This window comes from Stenella coeruleoalba, assembly GCF_951394435.1.
Source record: "Stenella coeruleoalba genome assembly, chromosome: 17".
Classification (NCBI taxonomy): domain Eukaryota; kingdom Metazoa; phylum Chordata; class Mammalia; order Artiodactyla; family Delphinidae; genus Stenella; species Stenella coeruleoalba.
In genome coordinates, this window is record NC_137163.1 from 80,599,372 (window position 1) to 80,616,542 (window position 17,171).

General features: G+C 40.3%; 1 protein-coding gene and 1 pseudogene across 7 annotated transcripts in view; both read right to left on the minus strand.

Moving 5' to 3' along the window:
- SPIDR (scaffold protein involved in DNA repair) overlaps window positions 1-17,171 on the minus strand; it is a 354,441-nt gene that overhangs the window by 318,519 nt on the left and 18,751 nt on the right. The gene's annotated exons all lie outside the window — the stretch shown is intronic.
- Window positions 6,451-6,938, minus strand: LOC307176217 (protein FAM136A-like; annotated as a pseudogene). The gene has a single exon. The product of its transcript is annotated as a protein FAM136A-like (transcript).

Genomic DNA, 17,171 nt, shown 5'->3' on the forward strand with positions numbered 1-17,171 from the left:
AGTCTGTCAGTAAACATGTACTGAGTGCCCACTGCAGGCAGACACTCCGCCAGGCCCCAGGGATATAAGACGAACAAGAAAGACTCTGCCCTCCAGCAGCTCAGGCAGTGGCAACAGAGACCCTCCCACAAATTCACTGACACGAGGTCCTGAGCCCAAGTTCTGATACCTACTATCCTGGCCTTCAACAGCACTCTTCAGCCTCCCCTTCTGCTTCCCCAGCCAATCTGTTCCACTCCCCTTGCTGCTGCCAAGTGGAGCATTTCCAACACCACACCTGCGTCCATGGAACTCTTTGCCAGAAATCACCTCTCCTCTTCCTTTAGCCTCTCCAACTCTGCCATGGATCCCGGCTCATCTTTTCCATGAACTATCCCTCAATGCCTCCACTTAATCCCTCCCTCTGGGACAACAGCCTGTTTCCTGCCCCATCTACTCCTTTCCCTAGAATAAGAGCTCCTGAGGGCAGGAGTCTCATGCCTCTTCATCTTATCCCCAGTGCACAGCACTCCCCACTGAGGTACTCACTAAATGACTCTTGAATGAATATGCAAATTTCTTGACTATTACCACACCTGTCACAAAATCTAAAATATCTAAAGTAAATAAGTCAGCAAGTATAAACCTAAGCGTAAACACAGCCCTTAAGCTGTGTTAAACTCATTTCCATTTCATCTACTTATCCTTATAAACAATACCTCTGCCACAGCTCTCTAGAACATGCGTATTTCTCTCTCCACAGTGTTTACTCAGCCACAGAGCAGGTGCTTACAGGGCGACTTCACTACTCAGCCTTCTCATCCATCCACATTTCTAGTGACAAAACACACTCCCAGCACCACAGTTTTGGGCGCCCAACCTGGCCAAGGATAATCATAGGACATCAGCCTGGCCATAGTAACTGGTCCAGGGATGCCATGGGACCCAAGTTGAGGCAGTCAGAGGCCCTCTCCAGGACTTTTCTAACTGGGGCTACTGGAGAAGAGTCTCTTCTTCCCAACTTGGCCAAGGGTGTGACCCCAAAGCAGTGAGCCACCTTGTAACCTATAATATGAAGAAACCTGAGAAAGAAAGAGGCACAAATCATGCTCCAGGCTGTAAGTCAGGTCCCTGAGCTGCCCAGGTGCCCAGATGCTGTCAACTGCAAGCCAACCCATCAATCTTCTGTGCCTCTGTCCAGCTGAAGTTGGCCTTCAATCACCAGCTACTGAAAGAGCTGGACCACAATACTCAGTAAATATTCGTACTGAGCTGAAACGATTCACTGAGCCCTCTGAAGGTATACAGCTAAAGACAGTTTCCATCTTCAAAGACCGTGGGTTCTAAGGATATAATTAGAGTGGAGGAAGAAACAGACCTAAATTGGGCTAATGAGCTCAAAAATAGATTGAGAGGATGTTTCCTGGAGAAAGCTGTCTTGGACTTGAACAAAGGAAGAAATGTACTTTGGTGATGGCTACCCATAGATCCTCAATTTCCCAGGCTAGTCCTAATTCCAAATGTCCTGAGTTATTATCCTCCTCAAGCTTAGAAACATCCAGGAAATTCCACAAGCAGCACACAAATCCTTTCAGCTCCCATCTTCAAGCTGTGCCGTCAGACTGACCTGGCCTGAGTCACCGCTGAGCTACTGGTTGGCTACACTGACACTTCCCAAGATCCAGTTTCTGTATCAGTAAAATGAGAATAATAAATATACTTACCTCAAGATGACTACCAAGATAAAACTGACACTAATGACAATACTGTGAAATAATAGTACCACAGACCACCATAACGGAAGGTAGAAGAAGAGCTGATTAACATTCAGCAGAGTTAATATGAGAAAGTACTTTAGACATTTTTTATAAAGATGCTTATATTTTCATACACTATGATTCATAAAATACTGTCTTAATCTAATGACCAACTATAATATTTCAAACCTCGAAAAATAACAAAAAGCAGCTTACTGATTAGAACTCTACAGCCTCTCAGACAGTTTAAGGAGCAGAAGGGAATTAAGCGACTTTCCTGGTGGCGCAGTGGATAAGATTCTATGCTCCCAATGCAGGGGGCCCGGGTTCTATCCCTGGTCAGGGAAGTAGATCCCACATGCACGCCACGACTAAGAGTTCACAGGCCACAACTAAGGAGCCTGCCTGCCTCAACTTAGATCCGGCGCAACCAAATAAATATTTCAAAAAAACATTAAAAATAAAGAAGAAGGGAATTAAATGACTCATTGGAAAAGGTCAGTTTATTGCAGAGTCAAAGTCACTATTCCATGAGCTGCCCCCATAACCAGTGCTCTAGCATTCTTATCTTTCTCACAGTCAGGCAATGCCGATTAAGAAAGACCGACCCTCCTGATGTGGGGACAACAGACGTTAATAAATAAGAAAATAAAGGGTATTAGAACAAGTCCGAGAAAAAACATGTAAGTAAAATAAATTTTCACAAAGCATAACAAAATTTTTGAAAACTGCCTATAAGGTTCAAGACAACTTCGCCCTTTCCTTTGTTTCCTGCCAGGCTGTCTTTCCAACTCTCTTTCAGTCTGACCTGCTGGACCCCTCAGGATTTGGCCTAAGGACTACCTTCTTCACGAATCCTCCTGTACTGTTATAGCCCTCAGTCATCCTCCTTGAACCACTCGTTTGGAAATCAGCACTTCCAATAGCACCTCCACTGCCACAATAGAGAATGCTATTTTCATGTGTTTATGTCTTCTATGACCCCAAAACCAGGATTCACTTATAACTTACGCTCTACAAGTGGCAAACTCTAAAAGTGCTAGCTTCCAGAACTTACTGGTTTATCCCTTGTGTGCTAAATAATTTCAGCATATGCTAAATAAGTTTAGGAGTCACCTAAATCATTGCTTCATTTAAGGAAGTTCATATCTATACTATCTTTTCCATTCATGGAAGAGTTTTTTCAGGAAAGAATCCATAGCCATTCCAGTGTTTTAAAGTTTTCGGTCAGAAAGGCATTAAATCATGTAGCAGTTTAAATTCATTTCTTCTTCTGTCATCAGAGAAAATAAAGGAAACGGTTGCCACATTTTGTATAATTTTCATATACTTTCAAACTTAAGAGTACTTTGGCTAAGTAGTAAATGTCTGGAATGTACAATTATGCTTAAACTTACAGTACAATAATCACCTAGTTTGGGTGTCATCAAACACCTAAACTGTTCAAACAAACCAGACTAATTTACTACAGCTATTCTAATAAGACTCTGATGCTAGAATCCTAATCTCTAGCAATCTAGCCCTCTTTTTCTCATTCTTCTCAACAATCCGGAACTTCTTAACGTAACAATGTTGGAAATATGGTGATGTATTTAATTTTCAACACTTGAAAAGAAAAGCAGAATTATTTTCCACTAGCCCTGTACACCAGCTCAGAATACCATTAGTCTGAAACTTATTTTTTTCTGAAATGGAAAATTCCTCTGCTGGAAACAGAGGTTTCCAAGTTCCCATGCCAGGCTGCCTAAAACCACTCTTGGCTCCACTGACATGGCTCCACTGACATTACTCTTAATCTAAGGACTTAAAAGACATAAAACAATGACAGCTGCTAATATATCACACTCTGGGTCCAATTTTATTTTACTGATCGCTCCCCACTCAAAAGCAAACAATGAGTTTGCGTTGGTTCTTTCCCATTCCTGCTTCCTCACTGTTGAGAAGTTGAAGCACAGCAACCTATAAACTCCAACTGTGATAAATTTATTCTCATGCAAAGGCAGGATTATCAGCAAGACCCCTTCAAAGGCTACAGATTCAAGTCTTTGTCCCTCCTTCCCTCACAGCCCTCTAACCAAATCTCCACTTACAGTTCAACCCTAACCCGCCTACTCTTCAGAAAATGGAAGTCTGAATAAAATTATAATAGACTTTAACTTAAAAGCAATTAGTTAAAAAGGTGCTTAATAAAAGCTATTTGTGACAAACCTAGAGCCAACATAATACTCAATGGTGAAAAGTTGAAAGCCTTTTTGCTGATTCCTGGAATAAGACAAGAATGGCCACTCTCACCACTTCTATTCAACATAGTATTGGAAGTCCTAGCCACAACAATCAGACAAGAAAAAGAAACAAAAGGTAACCAAACTGGAAGAGAAGAGATAAAACTGTCATTTTATGCAAATGACATGATACTATATGTAGAAAACGCTAAAGACTCCACAAAAAAACCACTAGAAATGATAAATTCAGCAAGGTAGCAGGATACAAAATTAACATTCAGGAATTGACTGTATTTCTTTATACTAACAATGAAATATCAAAAAGGGAAAGTAAAAAAAAAAAATCCCTTTTAAAATCTCATTAAAAATAATAAAATACTTAGAATAAAACTGACCAAGGAAGTGAAAGACTTATACACTGAGAACTATAAAACACTGATAAAGAAAGCTAAAGATAATTGAAAGATACACCACGCTCTTGGATTGGAAGAATTAATATCGTTAAAATGGCCATACTACCCGAAGCAATCTACAGATTTAATGCGATTACCATCAAATTACCTGTGACATTCTTCACAGAACTAAAACAAATAATCCTAAAATTTATATGGAACCATGAAAGACCCAGAACTGCCAAAGCAATCCTGAGGAAAAAGAACAAAGCTGGAGGCATAACCCTCCCGGGCTTCAAACAATACCACAAAACTACAGTAATCAAACAGCGTGGTACTGCCACAAAAACAGACATATGGATCAGTGGAACAGAACGGAGAGCCCAGAATTAAACCCACACACCTACGGTCATTTAATCTTTGACAAAGGAAGCAAGAATATACAACAGAAAAAAGACAGTCTCTTTGGCAAATGGCGTTGGTTAAGCTGGACAGCCGCATGTAAACCAATAAGTGAGAGCACTCTCTCACACAATACACAAAAATGAACTCAAAATGTCTTAAATACTTAAGATAGGACACCACAAAACTCCTACAAGAGAACACACGCAAAACATTCTCTAACATAAACTGTAGCAATGTTTTCTTAGGTCAGTCTCCCAAGGCAATACAAATAAAAACAAAAATCAACAAATGGGACCTAATCAAACTTATGAGCTTTTGCACAGCAAAGGAAACCATAAACAAAACGAAAAGACAAACTATGGGCAGGGAGAAAATATTTGCAAACGATGCAACCAACAAGGGCTTAATTTCCAAAATATACAATTGGCTCATATAACTCAGTAACAAAAAAACCAAACAACCCAATCAAAAAAAACAGGCAGAAGACCTAAATAGACATTTCTCCTAAGAAGATATACAGATGACCGATAGGCACATGAAAAGATGCTCAACGTTGCTAATTATCAGAGAAATGCAAATCAAAACTACAATAAGGTATCACCTCACTCTGCTCAGAATGGCCATCCCATTAAAAAGTCTACAAATAATAAATGCTGGAGGGGTGTGGAGAAAAGGGAACCCTCTTACATTGTTGGTGGGAATGTAAATTGGTACAGCCACTATGGAAAACAGTATGGAGGTGCCTTAAAAAACTAAAAATAGAGTTACCATATGATCCAACAATCCCACTCCTGGACATATATCCAGAGAAAATTCTAATTCAAAAAGATACATGCACCCCAGTGTTCATAGCAGCACTATTTACAACAGCCAAGACATGGAAGCAACCTAAATGTCCACTGACAAATAGATAAAGAAGATGTGGTATATAATTACAATGAAATACTACTCAGTCATTAAAAAAGTATAAAATAATGCCATTTGCAGCAACATGCTTCCCCTACCAGTGTGACAGCGCTTCTTATAATTTAGCAGCGTCTCCAGGCTGAAAGATGTCATGTGTGAGAATTTTAAGAAATGCGCATCCACATCCTGACGGCCAGAAATGAACATCCACAAGCACCCTTTCAAAGCTTTTATCCAAACTACCTCTACCAACTCTACATCTTAAAGTAACTTCATGCCCTTGTATATAAGGCAAAACCACGCAAAACAAAGCCCCAGAAGCCCCCTTTCCCATTCTAAATTAGTGACCTCGTGGATTTTGTTTTATTTCCAGTTGGTGTAAAATGTGGTAGTGATCCTTCCGGTAAACAGGAGATTGGCAACAAATAGAAACACCTCTCCTCACACTCTACTGGATCATAATCCGGTCAGATAAACGTGCCAGCCTGTTGGTATCTGTGTACTATGAGAATCTGGTACCTTGGAGGGCTCTGATTTGGTACAAGGGAGACGCCCCGCTGCCAGGATAAGCACTTGCCACGTGAAATTCAGGCTCACAAAAACTCTCCCTTGCTATCTCTGACCCCAATTTTAGCACCAGTTTTCTTCACTTTCTAGGTTTCAAACACAAAGGAACCAGTGACCAAAGGCAAGTGATATAGGCCTTAAACTTGCTGCCATCCTTAATTTCCTCATTCATAAACTTTCCTTAGAAAACCCAAATCCCCATTCCTCTTTTTAAATAGATTGCTGCCTTCAGCCCCGATGGCCAATAGCAGACATCTATTTCCCAATGGATGAGAGAGACTCCTTCACCTTCTTGGTCATGGTTGGAATGAGGTTCACGTGGCTATTCACACACGTGGTCATGCAACTCTCCAGCTGCCCCTTCACCTGAACCTATTTACTCCCCACATCCATTGAATCTTTGGTTTTGTTGTTGCAATACATTGTGCACCGGGCCAGGTGCTCCTGGAACTTCTCCAACTCGCTGGTCACCAGGGCCTGGGCTTGAGACAGAGGTGCATGGCAGCGCTCAATACACTGGTGCGCTTGCTGCATGGATGCCTGGTTGTCCTCACAGCAGGCAGCGCTGCACCGGAACATGAGGCCCTGCATCTTCCGGATGTTCTCTCTCCAGACTTATCACCATAGAGTCCACTGCCTCCTGCACCCAGAGCTGCTGCAGCTCCGCCACGGCGACCCTGCACTGCTCCCTGCCACGCAGGCGCCCACATGGACTCCCACGCACAAGCCCGCCCCCCCGAATTAAGATTTTACCTAATTATGTGACTTCCCTGGTGGTGCAGTGATTAAGACTCTGCGCTCCCAATGCAGGGGGCCCAGGTTCGATCCCTGGTCCGGGGACTAGACCCCACATGCATGCCACAACTAAGAGTTCGCATGCCACAGCTAAGGAGCTGGCAAGCCACAACTAAGGAGCCCTCAAGCTGCAACTAAGGAGCCCGCCTGCCACAACTAAGACCTCATGCAACCGAATAAGTAAATAAATTACTTTTACCTAATTGTAAACCACCTCAGATATAACTCTGTAATCACACACTACTAAAGTAAAACCAGCTCCAATGAAAAGAAGCACAATCGTTTAGCTATCACAAACTGAATATTTATGCTACAGATGGAATGTCTGTGTCCCCCCTATAATTCATATGTTGAAACCTAATCCCCAATGTGATGGTATTTGGAGGTGAGGACTTCGGGAGGTGCTTAGTTCACAAGGATGGAACCCTCACGAATGGGATTAGTGCCCTTGTATAAGAGGTACTAGAGAGATCCACTACGTGTGGACAAAAAGAAGATGGCTATGAACCATGAAGTGGGCCCTCAACAAACACTGAATGTACTGGCACCTTAAATTTGAACTTCCCAGCCTCCAGAACTGTGACACATTTGTGTTGTTTATAAACAATTAGCCTATGGCATTTTTGTTACAGCAGCCTGAACAGACTAAGATAATTCAGTAGCTGCCAGACATCACTGCAAATGTTTCATGTCTATTACCTCATATAGATCCTAGGTGATATTTTATGCTGAAATGAGTAGTATTAATTCCATTTCACAGACAAAGAAACTAACTGTTGAAGACATTTTTCAAGACCATGTATCTGTAAATAGTAAAGCCAGGATCAAAATTCAAGCTAGTTTAAGCCCAAGGACCATATTCTTAATAGGGCTACATTTTTCTGCAAAGGAGAAAAAGACACTCCCTTATCAAGTCACTGTACTTCCATATATTTGGAAATTGTCATAACGTACTGATTTTATTAGAAAAGGTGCTTTATTGCCATCTACTGAAAGAGTAGCATAATAAATATACAAATTTTGCAGGACATGACTATGAACAGGGCCTCTGCGGGCACTGTGGTTTTCAACCTGCACAACCAAATGCAGCCACTCTGGTGGTTAAAAACAAATGGAATTTCAATATATTTTTAGCATTATTGAAAACTAAATTCAACAAACCAGTGCTTGTCATCACTTAAGCACAGAAAACACAGAGAAATATCATGAACCCTGTCCTCAAGAAATCAATATGATCATTAGACCTGTCACAAAACACAATACAGAGAAGTAAAATAACAGAAGTTAGTATAAACATGCAGAGGCAGTACGAAGATTGCAGAAATTAATTCTAAAAACCACTTTTTAATTTCTTTCCCTCACTGAAGCCTTATAGTAACTCTGTGAGTTAAGGCAGCAATCACAAATTCACTTCAAAATGAGGGCACATGAATGTGAATTAGGGAGAGACATTTGCAGACTGAGAAGAGGATTTGTGTTTGTCATAAACATGGGCTCTTAAGGTGTGAAAAGAAAGACAACCATGGGTAAAAGACCTATTAGGGAAAGACTGAAAAAGTAAACATGGAGTAAAGAATCTAACCTCACCTAAAAGGAAGGCTAGGGAATTAATTCCCTGGTGGTCCAGTGATTAGGACTCAGTGCTTCCACTGCTGGGGCCTGAGTTTGATCTATACTCAGAGAACTAAGATCCTGTAAGCTGCACGGAGCGGCCAAAAAACAAACAAACAAACAAGTTTAGCCTTTGTCCTTGGCTTCTGGAAAGTAATGTCTATGCCCTTGGAATACCATGGCTGACAGAAGTGTCTTTCTTTGCCTGAGAGCTTCAGTTACACCAGACAGTCCAATCATATGATTTAGGGTGGTGGCTAATCACACCCCATACTGTTAGCATGGGGGCTGGTGACACCAGAAAGACAGTATGATTTAGAGTGGAGGCTTTAAGTCACACACAGAAGAACTGGAGACTGAGATCAGCCATTTATGTCTACGTAATGGAGCCTTAGTCTGTTCGGGCTACTATAACAAAATGCCATAAAGTAGGTAGCCTATAAACAACAAACACTTCTCAAGTTCTAGGAGCTGGGAAGTCCAAGATCAAGGTGTCAGCAGATTCAGTGTTAGTGGTGAAATCTGGCAAAGGCTCACTTCCTCACTGATGCTAAAGAGAGGAGGGATCTCTCTGGAACCTCTTTTATAAGGGCACTAATCCCATTCATGAGAGCTCCACCCTCATGACCTATTTACTTTTCAAAGACTCCACCTCCAAATACTACCACATTGAGGATTAGGTTTCAACATATGAATGGCGGCTGGGAATAGAGAACACAAATATGCAGTCCATAGCAAAGCCCCAGTAAAAACTCTGGACACCAAGGCTCAGGTGAGGTTCCCTCCTTGACAATAACCCACCTATACAGTCACACATTGATACCAAACATGTAACTCATCCTGACTCTATGAGAAAACCACAAAAGTTCCATGACTGGAACTCATATCCCAATTTCAAAACTTATGACAAAATAACAGTAATCAAATCACTGTGGTACAGGCATAACAACACACCCAGTCAATGGAACAGAATTCATAGTCCAGAAAAACCCATACATCTGTGGTCAAACGATTTCTGTCAAGGGTCTGACAAAAAATAACAGAAGTTACTAAGCAGCGGTTTCAGACATGACACAAAAGGACCAGTTAACAAAAAATGAATAAACTAAACATCAATATTTAAAACTTATGAATTTCAAAAGATATTTTCAGAAAGCAGAAGGACAATTCATATAATGGGAGAAAATATTTGCAAATCACATATCCAACTAAGAATCTAGTACCCAAAATATATGAAGAACTCCCACAACTCAACAACTCAGTTTAAAACTCGGTAAAAGTCTGATAGACATTTCTCCGAAGAGGGCATACAAATGACCAACAGTCACATAAAAAGATGCTTGATATCATTAGTCATTAGGGAAACACAAATCAAAACCACAATGTGAGATACCAACTCCCACCCATTATAATAGTCACTGTCAAAAAATAAATAAGTAATAAGTATTGGCAAGGATATGGAAAAAACTGGAACCCCTGTGCATTGCTGGTAGAAGTACAATATGATATAGTTGCTATAGAAAATGGTACAGTGGATCCTCCAAAAAATTAAACATAGAATTACCATAGGATCTACCAATTCTACTTCTGAGCAATTCGATTTCCCAAAAGAACTGAAAGCAGGGACTCAAACGGATGTTTGGGTTTTTTTAATTAAATATTTACTTATTTATTTTGGCTGTGCCAGGTCTTAGCTGCAGCACACGGGATCTTCTCTGTGACATGCAGACTCCTTAGTTGCAGCACACAGACTTCTTAGTTGCCGCATGCGAACCCTCTGTCGCGGCATGCATGCAGGATCTAGTTCCCTGACCAGGGATCGAACCCAGGCCCCCTGGGTTGGGAGCGTGCAGTCGTACCCCCTGGACCACCAGGGAAGTCCCTCAAATGTATGTTTAAATGTCAAAGTTCAAAATAACATTATTCACAATAACTAAAAACTGGAAACAACCCAAATGTCCACCAATGGATGAATGGATAAACAAAATAAGCATGTACATGTAAATAAAAACTATTCACAGCCTTAAAAAGCAATGAAATCCTGACACATTGTAGGTTTGCGACCTCAGGAGTCCCCAAGTGAAGTCTGAAACTGGTGCCCATGCATAGAGGACAAGGAGAGACCAAAGAAAGAGGTAGATCACTCCAGATTGGTAGCTGGCAGTTTTAATATGCAAGGGAACTTACACACAAGCCAAGATTCACACACAGGCTGGTTTGACTCCACAATTCAAACTCCTTACCCCAAGCCAGCATTTCTTAAGATGCAATCCAAGATCTGATGAGGAACTAATATCCAAAATACATAAAGAACGCCTAACAACTCAACAACAAAAAGACCAACAACTCAATTTTTAAGTGGGCAAAGGACCTGAAAGAGACATTTCTCCAAAGTAGATATACAAATGGCTAATAAGCACATGAAAAGGTGCCCAACATCATTATTCATGAGAGAATTGTGAATCAAAACCACAATGAGATACCACTTCACACCCATTAGGAATGACTACTATTAAAAAAAGTTAAAATTTAAAAAATTTAAAAAAAAAAACAGAAAATAGGAAGTCCTAGCAAGGACATGGAAAAACTGAAACCCTGGTACATTCTGACAGAAATGCAAAACGATGCAGTCACTGTGGATAAAAGTATGGTGGCTACTCAAAAGTTAAAAATATAATTACCATATGATCCAGCATATACCCAAAAGAATTGAAAGCAGAGACTCAAACAGATATTTCCCCAACAATGTTCAGAGTGCCATATTCACAAGAGCCAAAAGGCTGAAACAACCCAAACGTCCATCAATGGATGAATGATAAACAAAATGTGGTATATACATACAATGGACTACATTCAGCCTTAAAGAAAGAAAAAAATTCGGGGCTTCCCTGGTGGCGCAGTGGTTGAGAGTCCGCCTGCCGATGCAGGGGACGCGGGCTCGTGCCCCGGTCCGGGAGGATCCCACATGCCACAGAGCGTCTGGGCCCATGAGCCATGGCCGCTGAGCCTGCGCGTCCGGACCCTGTGCTCTGCAGCGGGAGAGGCCATAGCAGTGAGAGGCCCGCGTACCACAAAAAAAAAAAAAAACAGAAGAAAGAAAAAAATTCTGACACACAATACAACATGGAAGAACCTTCAAGACATTAAGCTAAATGAAATAAGCCAGACACAAAAGGACAAAAATTATGATTCCACTTATATTAGGTCCCTTAAGTCATCAAACTCAGAGACATAAAGTAGAATGGTGGTTCCCAGGGGCTGCGGGGAGGGGAAAATGAGGAGTTGTTGTTTAATGGGTATAATTTCAGTTTGGGATGATGAAAGTTCTGGAGATGGATGGTGGTGATAGTTTCGGAACAACATGAAAGTACTTAATGTCACAGACCATAGACTTAAAAATTGTTAAAAAAGTTAATTTCATTCTATTTGACCACAATTTTTAAAATGCAATCAAGGGCGATGCACATCAGAATCACCACGTATGCTTTTAGAGATAGTAGATACTCAAACCTCAAATTAGAATCTTAAGTGATGAGAGGCCCACCAACCACCCCGGTGAGTTAGGCACTATTAAAGTTTGAGAACCACCACCAAGAACAATGGATTAAAATCCAACCTCTAGGGACTTCCCTGGTGGTGCAGTGGTTAAGAATCCACCTGCCAATGCAGCGGACACAGGTTCGAGCTCTGGTCTGGGAAGATCCCACATGCCATGGAGCAACTAAGCCCGTGCACCACAACTACTAAGCCTGCGGTCTAGAGCCTACGAGCCACAACTACTGAGCCCAGGTGCCGCAACTACTGAAGCCTGAACGCCTAGAACCCACGCTATGCAACAGGAGAAGCCCCCGCTAACCGCAACTAGAGAAAGCCCACGCACAGCAACGAAGACCCAATGCACCCAAAAAAAAAATCCAACCTGTATGGCTTTACCATACAGGTAAACTAAACACAGAACAAATTTCTCTGCACATGCCTGGAATATTCTGCTGCAGTAAAATACACAATGTTGGGTAAAAAAGTAAAAATGCTATAGTCTCTACTGAATTTTTTAAAAGGCTGAGGAAGAAACAGAAAGCTTTACATCCCAGTGGCTTGAGGCTATAAAAAGAAAATCCTCAACATGAAGAACAGGATGCCAGTCATGAGACACTGCATTCAGGATTCCAAAGTTTCCTATCTTAATCTGTTCCACCCCTTAGGTCATCATTCAACCACGCACAAGTTTCTCATTAACTTTTTTTTTTAACTCTCTCTCACCCCATCATGCTATCCCTTGCTCCTTCTCTTCCCCAGCACACTTACATAGAGATTTGTCAACACAAAGATTTTCTTCTTCAACTACTGCAATCTGATTTCTTCATTAACCTCTCCTCAAAACTGTTTTCCCTTTGATTAATGGATTTCTCCACACTCATAAGTGTCCATTTGTTACCTGTTATTTTAATGCGTAAGTGACAAGAACTGAATGCAGAATTCAAGAAAACTGGTTCAAAATAAGGAGAGACTTATACAGAATGTTCAAAGATAAATATTTTCGAGATCTTAGTAAAATTGTGGCCAGAACTCAGGCACTAAGTATGTTTCTCTTCTTTCTATAAATAAATTGGATTGGGTAGATAATACGTACTGTTTTTCTCGGTCATAGCTTTTAAGAGGAGATAATCTAGAGCTACACCAACTGGACAACCTTTCTTACACATAACTTTTTAAGAAATTGTTCATGTGTGTTTCAATCTTTACAAAAGTACTCCATTTTTATTTGTCTTAACATTACAATAAATTTTTTAAAAGCATCACCCTATTCCACTATTTGTCCATTCCAAAAACTGAGTACTAAATTATGTACCAGGCACCAAGCCAGCAACCTGACACAACTGTTTTAATATACTGCTGCCCTATTTGCATCTTCTGATTATATATGTTTTAGTTGTATCCTTAAGATAGACAACATTGTATTCTGCTGCCTTTCTTTGCTTAATAGGAATTTTCTGATGCTCTAGAGGTTCTGCTCCTTAAAAGAACAGAAATTAAAATCTACAACTTTATGAGAAACCAATAGAAATCTTATTTATACACAAGAATAAATGTTCTGTTTCTGACCTTACCAGGATGGAAAAGAATATTCAGATTGATTTTCAAAAGAGTATCTATGTAATACTAACGACCCTAAGTTTTAAAACTAACATCAATTTTGCAGTAGATATAAGCATTGAGGACTTCCCTGGTGGTACAGTGGTTAAGAATCCGCCTGCCAAGCAGGGGACATGGGTTTGAGCCCTGGTCCAAAAAGATCCCACATGCCAAGGAGCAACTAAGCTCGTGCGCCACATCTACTGAGTTCTGTGCTCTCGAGCCCTCATGTCACAACTACGAAAGCCCGTGCTCCAAAACAAGAGAAGCCACTGCAATGAGAAGCCCGCAGTGAGCATAGCCCCCACTCGCCACAACTAGAGAAAGCCCGCGCACAAAAATGAAGACCCAAAGCAGCCAAAAATAAATAAATCTATAAAATAACTTTAAAAAAAAGCATTGAGAGAAAAAAGTTTAACAGGAAATACATGAAAGTGCCTATATCACCTGATTGTAGATTTACATGTGTTATTTTATATTGTATTCTTTCTTTTATAGCTATTCTACAATAGGTGCATATTATTTTTAATATCAGAAAAAACAAAAAAAATTTTAAACTGTTGTTCTAAACTGCACATATTAAAATCCCAACTATCTTTCCAGCTTGAGTCCCTGTTGCAAAAGGAACTGAGTACTCCCCCTGCTGGTTATTTAAATAGTTCCCCCAAACTAAGAGCAGCGTCTAGAAGCTAATGAAGATTTTAAATCAAAGCATGAGAAAATATCTGCAAACAAAGCAACTGACAAAGGATTAATCTCCAAAATATACAAGCACCTCATGCAGCTCAATATCAAAAACACAACCCAATCCAAAAATGGGCAGAAGACCTAAATAGACATTTCTCCAAAGAAGATATACAGATTGCCAACAAACACATGAAGAATGCTCAACATCACTAACCATCAGAGAAATGCAAATCAAAACTACAATGAGGAATCACCTCACACCAGTCAGAAGGGCCATCATCAGAAAATCTAGAAACAATAAATGCTGGAGAGGGTGTGGAGAAAAGGGAACCCTCTTGCACTGTTGGTGGGAATGTAAATTGATACAGCCACTATGGAGAATAGTATGGAGGTTCCTTAAAAAACTAAAAACAGAACTACCATATGACCCAGCAATCCCACTCCTGGGCATATACCCTGAGAAAACCATAATTCAGAAAGAGTCATGTACCACAGTGTTCACTGCAGCACTATTTACAATAACCAGGACATGGAAGCAACCTAAGTGTTCATCAACAGATGAATAAAGAAGATGTGGCACATATATACAATGGAATATTACTCAGCCATAGAAAGAAATGAAATTGTTATTTGTAGTTAGGTGGATGGACCTAGAGTCTGTCATACGTACAGAGTGAAGTAAGTTAGAAAAAAAAAAACGAAACTGAGTTATTTCTAGTGAGACAGATGGACCTAGAGTCTGTTATACAGAGTGAAGTAAGACAGAAAGAAAAAATCAAACACCGGATGCTAACACACATATATGGAAGCTAAGAAAAAAGAAAAATGGTTCTGAAGAACCTAGGGGCAAGACAGGAATAAAGATGCAGACGTAGATAATGGACTTGAGGACATGGGGAAGGGGAAGGGTAAGATGGGATGAAGTGAGAGAGTGGCATGGACATATATATACTACCAAATGCAAAATAACTAGCTAGTGGGAAGCAGCCGCAGAGCACAGGGACATCAGCTCCGTGCTTTGTGACCACCTGGGGGGTGGATAGGGAGGGTGGGAGGCAGACGCAAGAGGGAGGGGATATGGGGATATATGTATACATATAGCTCTTTCACTTTGTTATACATCAGAAACTAACGCAACACTGTAAAGCAATTATACCCCAATAAAGATATTAAAATAAATAAATAAATTTTAAAAAGAAAAAAAATACAATGATGCTTGGACTATGAACTTCAGAGCAAGTTAACAAACATAAGAAAACAACCTAACTACTCACTTCATACTTTTTCTTCCCTAAGTTTCTTTAGCTACCTCTTTCACCGAATGTCTTCCACACTTCCAAACTTTTCTCCCTACATCCCAACCCATTAGCTTTCCTGATCAAAACCCAAATTATGAAGCAAGCATTAAGAGTACTGAATCAAGTTTTAACTTGCTTTTCCTAAATACGTATGTGGGCCTTGAATATATCTAGCTCCAACTCCATCTGCACTTATATTTTAATTAAATTGAGTCACTTAAGATGAAATGGACATAAGAAGACACTGGAACAATGCCTTAAAAATTCGGAGGAAAACTGATTTTCAATCTAGATTTCTCTACTCAGCCAAATTATTAATCAACTATGGGAACAAAATAAAGAAATTTTCAGACATGCAGAACTCAAAAAAACTCTTAACACACTCTTTATTAGGAAGATACTGGAGAATATATCATGCAAAAGGAGGAAATAAGCCATATTGCCTGACTAAGGACAGGCATAAAAAATTTTTAATTACAGGCTTCCCTGGTGGTGCAGGGGTTGAGAGTCCGCCTGCCGATGCAAGGGACACGGGTTCGTGCCCTGGTCTGGGAGGATCCCACATGCCGCCGAGTGGCTGGGCCTGTGAGCCATGGCCATTGAGCCTGCGCGTCCGGAGCCTGTGCTCCGTAGCGGGAGAGGCTACAACAGTGAGAGGCCCGTGTACCGCAAAAAAAAAAAAAAAAAAAATTTAATTACCTATAATTAAGTAAAAAATGATGTAAAGAAAAACATGTAGCAATGATTTACTACATTAAAATAATGGTTGCACAAGAAGGAAACAAAGTACACTACTTCAGTCTTCAATGGGCCACATTTATATGATCATAGTAGTAATATTTATTTCTGGTTTAGCAAAAACCTGTAACAATAACAAAGGATAACAGAGATATGGAATGCTCACATAAGACAGCTAAGTCCTCATCTGCCATACTAGGTAATCAACAGATTAAATCTTGGGTTGGGCCCAAGTGCATTTGTTTTCTTCCATAAAATGGCTGTAGTAGCACTTAGTTGTCTTTAACTTCATCTGAAACAATTTTGTTAGACTGTATTGTAACAGTTGTCCTATCAGCATGCATTAAAAAAAAAGCTTTCCAAAGTTGGTGAATTTTTGTGTAGCCATCTTAATATTGAAGACAGAAGAAAAAAGCAACATTTTCAGCATATTATGCTTTATTTCAATAAAGGTAAAAACTCAACTGAAATGCAAGAACAGATTTGTGTAGTGTATGGAAGAGGTGCTGTGACTCATTGAACGTGTCAAAAGTGGTTTGCGAAGTTTCATGCTGGAGATTTCTCACTGGACGACGCTCCACAGATGGGTAGACCAGCTGCAGTTGACAGCGATGAAATCGAGACATTAATTGAGATCAACATTATACCATGCGGGAGATAGCCGACATACTCAAAATATCC